The sequence below is a fragment of the Aethina tumida genome, chromosome 5 (assembly GCF_024364675.1).
Source record: "Aethina tumida isolate Nest 87 chromosome 5, icAetTumi1.1, whole genome shotgun sequence".
Lineage (NCBI taxonomy): Eukaryota > Metazoa > Arthropoda > Insecta > Coleoptera > Nitidulidae > Aethina > Aethina tumida.
The window spans coordinates 19,783,811-19,793,965 of record NC_065439.1 but is presented as its reverse complement, the minus strand read 5'-3'; positions in this window follow the sequence as shown (position 1 = coordinate 19,793,965).

Sequence of the window (10,155 nt, the reverse complement as noted above, 5' to 3'; positions counted from 1 at the left end):
TCTTGGGCACATTTATAGCGAATTTCCATCAAAAAACAGTGTGTAATCAACACTCGAAACTCCTTTCTGTCCACTATCTTGGAAATTACAAAACGGAGGTCAGTAAAACACATACTGTTTGAATGTTATTACTATCAGGAAATTATGTATTTTGTCAATAATATTACCATATACACTAGACTGTTTCAAAAAAATCGACATCTCGAAAATCTTGTTGGAAATGGTAAAAAAAATACTGTGAAAGTTACAGCTCTTAATATTAATATTAAGAGGTGCCGCATCGTAAATTTTAATTTCCCGTTTAAATAACACGGGAACGGTGTTCTCTTGGATTTTGAAATTTTTTAACTCTCGTTAGAGATAATATTTCAAAATGATCAAAACAGATTTTTATAGAAAATTTAACGCTCTACAAAAAATGTCTCTTGCAGTTTTTTGAAATATTCATTTTTTCAAAAGTTATTTAACATTAAAGTTGGATTGATTTAAAATTTTGACATTTTTCTTATTTTCTGATGCAACCATCAACTTTATGGGAAAATTTTATATGACATTTTTTGTAGAGAATTTAATTTTCTATAATTTGTCTCTGAAAAAGTTTTTGATATTTTTTACAAATCATAAGTTATCTGCAGAAAACTAAAAATTTTATTAAATAAATGTTATTGTACTATGTTATTTTACTATTTACATCTTTATCAATGAAAAAAATTTTAGACCTACTTTACTGTGCCCATTTTGAAATGAGTATTAATTTAATTTAATTTTGAATTTATTGTTTAGTATTGTAATTGCTCTTCATTTTTCGTGAAACACTTATTGCTAGTTATAAGTGAATACAGACAAAAATTGCCAAATTATAGTAAAAGTCTGTTGGTGTAACGATATATACTACTTTGATTATAATAAACAATAAATTTTTTTAGTAAAAATCTATTTATTTAAATATAATGTTTAATTTTAAACAGTAAAATAATATTTATTTAATAAAATTTTTAGTTTTCTCCAGGTAACTTATTATCTGTAAAAACTATCAAAAATTTTTTCGGAGATAAATGATAGGAAATTGAATTCTCTACAAAAAATGACATATAACATTTTTCCATAAAGTTCCAACTTTAATTTTAAATAACTTTTGAAAAAATGAATATATCAAAAAACTGTAACACGTTCCCGTGTTATTTAAACGGGAAATTAAAATTTACGATGCGGCACCTCTTAATATTAATATTAAGAGCTGTAATTTTCACAGTATTTTTTTTACTTTTTCCAACAAGATTTTCGATATAAATAAGAAATAAAAAATTTGTCGATTTTTTTGAAACAGTCTAATATACACTATCAATCATATGAGCAACTATAGAAATTTTCGTTAGTCTTGATAAAAATGTACGTTTAAATATCCATATTGTCAGTAATGCAGTAAGTTTCATAACAACAATACAGTCATAAATTAGTGCTTTAGTGATTTTAGTTAATAATATTTGAAAAAAATTCTGGGGTCAAAAATGGAACAACTATAAAATAAAATAACCTTATGTACGCTTAGCCTTTATTTTTTTAGTATCTAATTAGTATATCGATTACTTTTAATAATTTATAAACACTATTTTTCTTTTTTAGCTTTTCAATATAATCGTTCAATATTTCTTTCCACTGATTTTGAACTACTTCGTGTTCAAATTTAACAGTCTTTTTGCATGGATTTTCCCATCAATTTCATCTCAAAGGTTTTCAATTGCATTGGGGTCTGGGCTTGTGCTGGCCAAGACATTATTCGTACTTCTTGAGAAGTAAACTATTCTTTAACTAACTTTCGAATCGTTATCGTGCAAATCGAAGCATATGATTTTCTAGAATGTCATGATAAACGAAAGGATCCAGCCAAATCCAGTAAAACATCCCCAAATCATAAAGCCTCCTTTACCACTCTTCACTGTAGGTCTATGGTAATTGGGATTATAACTTTCATTAATTGGTCTTCTCACCCATGAAATACCATCACATCTGAATAATTGGAACCTAATTTCATCGGAAAACAAAATTATTTTCTATTGCTCATCTGTCCAGTTCACATATTCTCTTTCAAAAAGTAATCTCTCTGCTCTATTTTTTTTTTTGCAGAAATGAAGGGCTTCTTTTTCTACTATAGAGTCAGCTGACAACTCCTCCCACTATATTCTTTCTGTTAAAATTGGAATCGTCCTCAAAATGATCGATTTTTTAAATTTAAATCGATTGCAATTTAAGGAAGGACGTCGGACACAGAAATAAATTATAAAATAAACTGTATTGAATATACTGTTTGGTTGCTTTACTTATAAATCTTGTTCGATATAAAAAGTTACATAAAAACTATCTACAATCCGCATATAAAGGGAGGAACGAGTTAGTTTAAATTAAAAAGCATTATTCTTTTAATAAAATGATTATGTTTTTTAATTTGTTGCTCCACATATGATGTCAAACCGGGGACTTATCGAGTGCCGTATTAAAAAGTGTTTGCGCAGTGCTTACATTATGCCGAGCGGGAGTAAATCAGATCGGGGTTAAAGTGGCGGGGCGGAAGCGTGTAATAATGTGTTGAATAATTGATGCGGGAATAACCATATTATTGTAAGAACAGAAGACGTCGTCGTGTAGATGGCGGTCGCGGAAGACGTAGCCCGGAGTCGCGGCAGGAATCAACGGCACCTGCGAGGATACGAGGCGACCGCCTCGTCCTGAATAATTCATGGCGAAAGCGCTGCCTGGGCTCTTGCCACTTCCACAACTCCATTTAATATGAATAGACTCGCACGGCGCATAGTTCAGCCAGTTTAGGGGGCGACACTAAAAACAAGGCGATAAGTTGATGGCGCGATTCGCTTATGTAATTTTTAAAATGAGCCCGGATCGGCGCGATTACCTACGCAAACCGGCCGCATTTCGCACCGGATGCTGCGACCTCGCCTCGCAGACCGGCATGAATAAGTTAATGCGTTTCCGAGTCGGATTGCGCCATAATTTGATATCAAAATTTTACTATGTACATATTTTGCGGATAAGTTATTTAAAGCTAATTAGGCATCATCTGTTCTGAATGCATATTATCACACATAAATATATTCAACGAGTTTAAAAAAAATGGTCAAAATAGAATACGTCCCATAATGAGGAGAGTCTAAATATTTTTTTCTTCTTTTAATAATTTAGAAGAAACAACCTTATCATACTTACTTGATTTTGTATTGTATGAAAATTACTTTAGTAATGTCTTCACTACTGTATGATTAGGGAAAATACTTATTATAATGAATAGTAGAAATATATTCCAACAGAAATGGATTAAAGCTTATGGAAATATGGGAGAATGTACTTTATTTAGCAGAAACTGTAGAAAAAGTGTTGAATAGAAAAAATTAGGTTGACAGTTTTTCAAGTTCTAATTAAATTAATTGTTAACACACATTGAAATATAATAATATATAATATTTAATTGGTTAGATTTCCAAGAATATATATATATATATATATATATATATATATATATATATATATATATATATTCTTGGAAATATATATATTAAATTTTAAATCAAATATTTCATTTATTTAATTATTATAATTTAATTTTTTTAATTTTATTGTTGGTCACAATTTGTTAATGTTGAAAAATTGTCAGTAAATATTTATCTTATACTGTAATACTCTGTATATTAAAAAATTTTAAAAATATTATTTTAAATATATAAACAATAAGTTATATAATAATATATTTAATTTAAAGGTAAAGTTGCAGAATCCGTCACTCTAAGGAACATTATATTGCGCATGCGTCGTGAGGCGCTGATTTCGCGCTGATTTCGCGCTTCTTGAACATTTTGAGGTGCAGTGTTGTCGGTTTGCAACGGTCAAAATATTCGAATCATTTTTATGGTTGAATTATTGTTGTGTTGTTGTGTATGTATTATACTTTTTATTTTTTTGGTAAGTATATTATTTCTTCTAATTTGATGATTATTGCTCATTATTAAAATATTATACTTTACAGATTATATTCTCATGGCGTTTTTAAAAACAATATATTATTCCTATACTTCTGCTAATTACTTTCTTAATTTATTTGTATGCTCATTTAATATATTTTACTTTATAGATCTTTCTCATTTTTAAAATATTATACTTTTATTCCTTTAGTAAGATTATTTTTAATTTGTTAGCAGTCATATTTTAAGTTATTTTACATTATAGATTATTTGTGTGCTGCATTTATTATTTTTTTTTTTGTACAATCTTAATTTATTGATACGGGTCGTTAATTAATTAATATATTTTACTATATAGATAATTGTATTTAATTAAAAATGTTTTTAATTTTTATTATTTTTTAATTTATTCCAATTTATTAATAAATTTATACTATATTTGCATTGAACAATTTTTTTCGAGTTACATAGACCATGACTGTTCCTCGGAAGATCTGTTTCCATCGTACTTCCACGAATTCATATGGAGAAATAAATTTAAAAATCATAATATGTTTATGAGCATTTTAAATTGTATTAGGGAGCAATATCCAGTGGAATAGATTTTTTTGTTTTAATTGATTTTGTTTTTTATTATAAAATATATAAATATATCTTTTTTGTTAATTTTATATTAATGTTGTAAATTTACCTAATTTACCTTTGAAAATTTACCTAATTATTTAATAAAGAACTTTTAATTAGATAGTTAAACTACCAAAGAAATATAGAGTAAATAAAAAATGAATATACTAATTAATAAAGTGATTTGAATTTTATCTCTTTTCGAATTCAACCACATAAATAATATAAGTCATACATGAAAAACATAATAAATTACATATATATTTTTCTAAAAATCATTTCTCTACATATTTCGTTAAAAATGAAATCTGGCAACCATGCTGTCTAAAATCTCCGAAATAGACGATTTCAAATCAAGTTGACGCATGCGCTAAAAATATTCCTTAGAGTAACGGATTCTGCAACTTTACCAATTTAAATATTTTACAACATTGTAAATTAAATAAATTGTTTATAATATACATTTATTGGAATATTAACTAAAACATATATGTACAAAAATTTAAACTAGTTTAATTAATAGTAATGAGTAATATAAAATACAATTATTTTGTTCTTCTCTTACTCTCATGAATATAAGTCTTTCTTACTCTCTTGATTGAAGGAAGCAAAACAACACCCAACGCTTCCACAAAACGGACTCGTCACAGAAATCGTGCAAGTGCAGGCGGGGGGAAATATGCATACGTTTGGCAACAAAGCCACGACAATCTGTGCACTTGGCAACTAAGCGTCGACCAATCAGAATGCCCCAAATATACAAATATTTGGCCAACTATAAAATTTTAAATATGCAATTTTATATTATTTATTTAAATTATGAACATTGATATTCAGAACACGGGCTTAAAGGACAGCAAAGTAATTGTACAACTGCTACGATGAATGCAGTCCTAACCATCTTTCTAATGAATACTTATTAATCTCGATCAGACTTACCATTTATTCTAGTCGGCACATTAACTAAAATGATAAACAGCAATAAGATTTTCGTGTTCAACCGAATTACTTTCTGAATATATAAAACATTTTTTTCTATATTTTCACTACAAACTAGTATATCCGTAAGTATGAAGAACATTGAAACATACCATAAATAAATAACGCAAATACACTATATATTTGAATATAATATAATAAATTACAATTGCTATTGCACACCTTACCGAATGTTTCTAAAAATCAAATATACAAGCACGAGCACAATATTCATTCGTTTCTCCAAAACAACAATTCTAAGAAAAACAATTTAATGCGCAGACGTAAAAAAATGCACAGCTTACTTGGTCGGAAAGAATCTTTCATCCTTCTTGAATTTTCATAAACATATATTTCCTTCTCTTTTACTTTTACGGTGACAAATGTAAAACTAAAGATTTCATGTTTCTAGATCTAATTTTATAGGACACACTTAATTTTGCAAATATTTTAATGATTTACAAATTCATTTATTGAATATTTTAATATTGTAAAAATATAATAATTTCCAAGATATATATTTAAATATTATTTTTCCATGATGTTAAAAATAAATAAATAAATAAATAAATAAATATTGATTTCCAAGAATAAAAAAAATATACATTTCATTTTTAAAACATTAAATTAATTATTTCTTTTAACATTTTAAAAATATTAAATCAAATATTTCAGTTATGATAATGATTTATTATTGATTATAATTTATTTATGTTGAGAAACGGCAGAAGTCATTTGACTTTCATGTTTAAAATATATAATTTATTACAATTAAATGTCATTTTTATGTATTACGTATTTTTATTTTATAATTAGCTTTACAAATATTAAATTTTAATGGTCTTATAATGTCAATCATTCTTTTTTGAAATGTTTAACATTATAAGAATTAATAATACCGAAAATATAAATATATTTAAAATTATATTTTAAATTATTAACGTTCAGGAATAATAAAAACTAATTTTTTCAATATTTCAATTTGAATTACATAAATTTAAAAAATGTTTTCAATTTTTCATGCTTCCAGATTTAATTTTATAGGGCAAAATTATTTTTAAATAATGTTTAAGAATAATAAAACTTTTTTTCTTTTTTGAAAAAGTAAAATTAAGTAAATAAATATTTTCTATTTAGTTACCTTTCATTCATTTCAAAAAATGGAAAAAATTATGCAATACATTTTTAAAACACTAAATTAATTTATTCCTTTAACATTTTAAAAATGTTAAATAAATATATTGTAAATCAAATATTTCATTTACGATCATGATTTATTATTGATTATAATTTGTTGAGAAACAGTAAGTCATGTTTAAAACATAAAATTAATTACAAATTGTATTATAATAACTTAAAAAATATGTATTAATTATAGAAATTACATGCCACTTTTTTATAGATGTAATTTTCATGGGTATAATTAATTTTACAAATAGTATATTTTAATAATTTCTAATTTTTATTGACATTTTTTAAAATTCTAAGAATTAATATTAAAATCATCTTTCTAATAAATAATCTGGATCAGACTTATCACTTATTTCAGTCGGCACATTAACTGAAATGATAAACAACATTAAGATTTTCGTTTACAACCGAATTACTCTAAACATATATAAAACAAATATTTTATCTCAAAGAGCAGTAAGTATATAAAAATCGATTTAATTTAAATCATTTAGGCATATACAATACTGCACAATAAATAAATTGTTTATAATATACATTTATTGAAATATTAATTAAACATATATGTAAAAAAATTAAACAAGTGTAATTAATAATAATTAGATATACACTTTTTCACCCTTCTCTTATTCTCATAAACATATCCCTTTCTCTCTCTCTTAGTCAGAGGAAGTAAAATAACACCCAACATTTTTACAAAACAGACCGACACAGAAATCGTCCAAACGAAGACGGTGTGAAATCTGAATTTATTTTGCAACTAAGCCACGACAATCTGTGCATTTGGCAACTAAGCGTCGACCAATCAGAATGAGCCATTTTAATTATACAAATCCATGGCCAACTATAAAAATATGCATTTTTAAATATGTAAATTTTATTTTATTTATTTCAATTTTATTTAATTTATTTTAATTATAAACATATTTAGAGCTTAAAAAGACAGGAAAGCAACTGATGAAAAACCGCCACCTAGAATGACTAATTTGGCCGCCTGTCTAATGAGAAATTATTACTCTGGATCAGACTTACCGCTTATTCCATTCGGCACATTAACTAAAACATAAACAACAATAGAATTTTCTTGCTCGACAGAATTACTCTAAAAAAATATGTAAAACATTTTTTCTATCTTTTCGTTATAAACCAGTGTATTCATATGTGACGAGACATTGAAACATACCATAAATAAATAACTCAAATATACGAAATTCTAAATATACCTAAAGAATGTAAACAATTGTTTCTGCACACCTCATTGAACGGCTTCTCAAACAAACAAAATAGCAATTCTGAGAAAAATAAATTAATGCGCATGCGTTAAAAATGCACAGCTTACTTGAATGGCATCAGTCTTTCATCGTTCTCGAACTCTTATAAATATGTATTTCTTTCTCTTTTACTCTTGCGAGAGCAAATGCAAAACTCGAATTTTGTAACGACATGAGTGAATCAGAACATTTTAGGTGCAATTACAAAATGGCAGTTAAAATCAACCGTTCACAAACCATACCATAATTAATAATATATAATTATAAGCGTGTAAACAGTAAGTTGCATAAAAACTTTTTAATTTATGGGTTAGGTAAATATACTGAGCATTAAGTCTCATATTAATTTAGATACCGACGTTTGTCAATGAAAAATTAAACATTTTTTTGTTGTTTTTAAATTTGAAGTACAAATATTACTGGAATCCCACGTATACTTTCAAAACCTTAATAAATAACATGCCAGTTTATTTCTTGATTGCACAACCAATGAAATTCCTGCGGGTATTTTATATGTATTTCGTATTCAATCATATTATACTCTTGCAGTTCAAGGGACAAACATAAACAAACACACACGTGCTGCATCCGTTCAAAAAGCCATCGTCGTACGTTGTCCAATTAATTCGGCAGTCGCGTATTGTGACGTAACAGGCGGAAAATCATTAAAACCGCACCGCACAAAATACGCGACATCATTATCCTGCCGAACGGATGCGTCTTCTTCGTGCCAATCCTTTTTGGACGTCCGATTCGGTGATCCGGACGACGGCAACACACCTGCACACCTGCTACACCGACGCCCGTTTTCGTCGTTATTTTCTTACGGATCAACGGAGACTTAACCAACCGGCCCGCAATTATTTTCCAACGCAGAGCAAACTAACCGGGGCGTTCCGAATTAGGCGCAAATGTTTAAGGTTGTTTCTTGCTGTCCCCTCATTGTCTGAGTCGATGTGAGTGCATCGGGATCATGTCGTCGATCAAATGGCATTTTCTGGTGCAGCGGCCGGATTTGTGGCGCTGCTCACCTGCATTTTTTTGTGGGGGTTGACAATCGAGTGTGTGGCAGGTGAGCAACGTCGATAATCCCTTCTCATGGATCACCACACTTCAAACACTTAATTGACTATTTAATTTTACCAAACATTTTCTTCCCTCCCTTCTCTTTCTTTTGCCAATCCAATTTCCAATTCTATTTTATATTTACACTATTTGAACTATTTAGATTGTTATGCCTCAACTGATGAGGATTTCCCTAAACCACCACTTTTTTCCATCCTCGTGGTGACATAGAATATTTGTAATCGTTGTAAAATAGGAGAACATTATGAGGTCTCGAATGTTTAGTAGGTAGCAATACCATTCCCTCACCTCAAAAATTGTTCTTGGCTTATCATACTTCAAACACTTAATTGGCAATTAAATTACCTTGTATCAATTTTTCTTTGCCTTACATTCTTTAAATAGTGAAATGGTCTCTATTTGAGAAATTCCAAGTGAGTGAGATGAATTTTATGAAACACTCCCATATTTCTACTATACACTTTATTTTCATCCACTGAGATGTCTGTTTCTCATTTCTCAAAAATCTAAAGAATCTAAAGAATCTAAAGAATCTAAAGAATCTAAAGAATCTAAAGAATCTAAAGAATCTAAAGAATCTAAAGAATCTAAAGAATCTAAAGAATCTAAAGAATCTAAAGAATCTAAAGAATCTAAAGAATCTAAAGAATCTAAAGAATCTAAAGAATCTAAAGAATCTAAAGAATCTAAAGAATCTAAAGAATCTAAAGAATCTAAAGAATCTAAAGAATCTAAAGAATCTAAAGAATCTAAAGGATCTAAAGAATCTAAAGAATCTAAAGAATCTAAAGGATCTAAAGAATCTAAAGAATCTAAAGAATCTAAAGAATCTAAAGAATCTAAAGAATCTAAAAGATCTAAAGAATCTAAAGAATCTAAAGAATCTAAAGGATCTAAAGGATCTAAAGAATCTAAAGAATCTAAAGAATCTAAAGAATCTAAAGGATCTAAAGAATCTAAAGAATCTAAAGAATCTAAAGGATCTAAAGAATCTAAAGAATCTAAAGGATCTAAAGGATCTAAAGAATCTAAAGAAT